The sequence below is a fragment of the Lupinus angustifolius genome, unplaced genomic scaffold (genome assembly GCF_001865875.1).
Source record: "Lupinus angustifolius cultivar Tanjil unplaced genomic scaffold, LupAngTanjil_v1.0 Scaffold_50_52, whole genome shotgun sequence".
NCBI lineage: Eukaryota > Viridiplantae > Streptophyta > Magnoliopsida > Fabales > Fabaceae > Lupinus > Lupinus angustifolius.
Window position 1 is genome coordinate 1 of NW_017722380.1, and position 3,430 is coordinate 3,430.

At 32.5% G+C, this 3,430-nt stretch overlaps 1 pseudogene; it reads left to right on the top strand.

Moving 5' to 3' along the window:
• Nucleotides 1–799: 799 nt before the first annotated feature.
• Nucleotides 800–2,590, top strand: LOC109338962 (annotated as a pseudogene).
• Nucleotides 2,591–3,430: the final 840 nt, after the last annotated feature.

A 3,430-nucleotide genomic window follows, 5' to 3' on the forward strand; every position in this document is an offset into this window, starting at 1 on the left:
AATGTCTAATGATCTAAAGTTTCTAGCACGAGGCCCGTTAGACATTGCAAGAAGATTTATTGCTTATAATATCAAGGAGTTCAAATTTCAAACCTTGAGAAGAGGGATTGAGAACGCAAAATAGTGGGGTTTTCTTAACCTCTAACACATCCTGTATTTCAAGTAGGGTTGATGGGAACATAAGACAAGGAGACTTACCATATTATGGGAAGTTGAAAGATATCATTGAGATTAACTATTATGGTCAGTTTAGAGTTATTCTTTTCAAATGTAGATGGGAAGATACTACACGAGATAGAGGGTATAAAAAGGACAATTGGAATTTTAATTGTGTTAACTTTGATAGATTAATTCATAATGGTGATCGTGAAGAACATGAACCTTACATAGAAGCATCTCAAGCAGAAATGGTGTATTATGTAGATGATGTGGTCAATGAAGGATGAAATGTTGATGTGCATCTAAAGCCAAGAGACTTATATGACATAGGAGAAGAAGAAGAAGATCATAATGCATATCAAAATGAGCCATACCAAGAGCAAAATCTTGACCAATTTTGTACTTTAAATGATGAATATGTGCAATTGGCAACAAACCATGTATTTGATGATATAGTTTAGAAAACTTCACTCTTTCTTGAATACACTATATAGTTACTATCATACTTTTTTTAGAGGTAATTGTTTTACATAGTTAATACTATTGTTATTTCCTTTCTGTTATGAACTTACTTATTATGTCATATTATTATTTAATTGTTTTTATCTCATTTTCTATTTTTTCACATGAATATAGAGACATGCCAAAAGTAAAGCATTTTTGGAATCCATTAAAATCAGTACCTCAATCACAATGTGTTGCATCTCCAGTTGAAGATTCAACTCATTCTTCACCAGCAATAAATCCTACAAACCTTCACTATTTGTTCAAGCCCCTTCACAAGCTCCTGATGTGTCAACTCCGAAATTCCCACCAATACATTACTTACAAGCTCCTGATCTGTCAGCTCCGGAAGTCCCACCAGTACATTCCTTACAAGCTCCCGATGTGTCAGCTCCGGAAGTCCCAAGAGAAGCTGAAACATTGACAGATCATGTTGGACACGAGTCTATACATTATTGGATTGTAGAGGCAATAGGTAGAAGGGTTATTTTTACTTGGACGCGAGTCTATTTGTTTGTCTTTTGTTAAATTATTTTGGGTCTTGATGACATATTTGATGTTCTATTTTATTGTTATAGACTCAGAAAGAGATGTCAAGCATATTAAGGTCAAAGTTAGAGAAGTGAATAACTTACCTATCGTACTATGCATCATTGTGGATTTTGATGAGCAAGGCACAACCTATGGTGATGTGCAAGGCCTTCTTGCTGGATTTTTAGGAACATTGGCATCTGATTGCAAGTTGTTTCCAATAGATTATGATAAGTGGTTAGGTGGACGTAGTGGTATACCTTATACTTATTTTGCAGAGTGCTTTGATACAATCATAAAGGTATAACAATTATGCATGTCTAAATTTTTATCTCTAATATTATTTATATTTATATCTAAAATTAATATTGACAAATTCATGTCACTTTTTCGAAGCTTCGCTTTTGTTTTAGGACTAGTGAACACATTTCAAGACGATATTGGAAACTTAGTCTTGGGAGAAAATGGAGTGCAAGTAGGCAAAGATTATGGGACGAGTTCTCTAATCCAGCCAAGACTAGAGATAAAATCATAAGAAATGTTCCAATTGGCATAGACAAAGATCAATGGACTCGTTTTGTTCACTATCGTCTGAGACCATCAACTATGGTATATAAATTGACATTACTTTGGTTGTTTGATTTTTTCAATAGCTATTTTTATTTGATTAGTGTGTGAATGTTTAATTTTTTTTCATAGGAACTTTGTAGGAAAAACAAAGAAATTCGAAAGAAGCAAGTAATTCCGCATACTGGTGGTTCTAAGCCTAATTCAAGAAGAAGGTGTGAGATGGTAGCGACACTATCAAGTTACTTTTTATTTATTTAGACTTTGCACTTATTACTTTTTATTTATTTAGAAAAGCTCAAATTTGAATTAAGTTTTCTATATTTTAGATGGTGAATGGGAAGCCACCAGGTCGTGGAAACTTATACGTTGCCACTCATAAAATGAAGGATGGAACATTTGTAAATGAAGGGGCAAAGATTGTAGCGGTAGGTTCAATTTAATTAACTAATCTTCTTTGCATGCATTGAATTTTAATCTTCAAATTTTTACAATTGATAACATTTTTGCATGCATGTAGAAACAAATTCAAGAGGCTTTGACTCAAATCAACATTGATGAATCTGAAGTTTCTCATGATTCAGTTGGTAGAGTGATGAGACCAAATCACTCTAGGAGAGTGCTAACCATGGGTATGGGAGCAGTTCCTACGAATACATATAGGAATACTAGACATCGAGTTTCTGATTTGAGCCTCTCTTCATCATTTGCTGCTGCATCTTCATTTTCTAATGATTGGCGAGAGAGATGCAACAATTTGGAATCAACATTTAAGTCCTACATCATAATGAAAGAAGGAGGGATCCCTGAATGATTGACTAACTTCTTTTCACATGTATGTGCAAATACCATTATTATATTCAATATTTTGTTTGTTTGTTTGAATTTTCTAGTTTGAATATAATGAGATTTTGAAAGTTTCCCTTTCTGGTTAGATATAGTATAAATTGTTTGATATAGTATAAATTGTCACCAGGAGGCTAGCAAAATATGCTGTCTAACTATACATGAATGTGCATATTACTTTTGCATGTTGCTAACTTGTATTTGGCATATTACTTATTAGTTATTGCCTATAGATACATAGTCTTTATATGCGTATGCGTTGATAAAAATCAAGAAGTATCCACCGTTAGTATTTGTACAATTTGGGGTATCAGCTATGACATTGTTGATACATAGACTTTTTACACATGTAGTATTGTAGACTTGATGCAGTGTTAAGATTGTTTTATGGATTCCATCATTTAACAAGGAAGTGTTGTTGTTATTTTTACATTCTTAGTTAGTATATAATGATGCAGTAATTATTAATGTTTTTTTATTGTTCAACTAAATGTTTTCATGTTATTATTTCAGACAAATAATAATGCAAGTATGCCTAATACACCTTTAGGTGCAAGAGAATCATATGGAGCCAGCAACATTTAGGATATTTGTTATGTATTTTGTTTTTAAAGTGTCATATGAGACTACTTTTAGTTTTTTGAGATTTTCTGGTGTATCTGGATTTATAACGAATGATGAATTGTAACTCTTTCAACTTTGTTATGCTACCTTGGTTACTTGCAATGAAATTTTATTATTGCTAAGAACATTTTTATTTATTATTGTATATTTTGTAAGAACGAGGTTGCAACTAAGAGGGGGTGAATTAGTTGACTTAAAA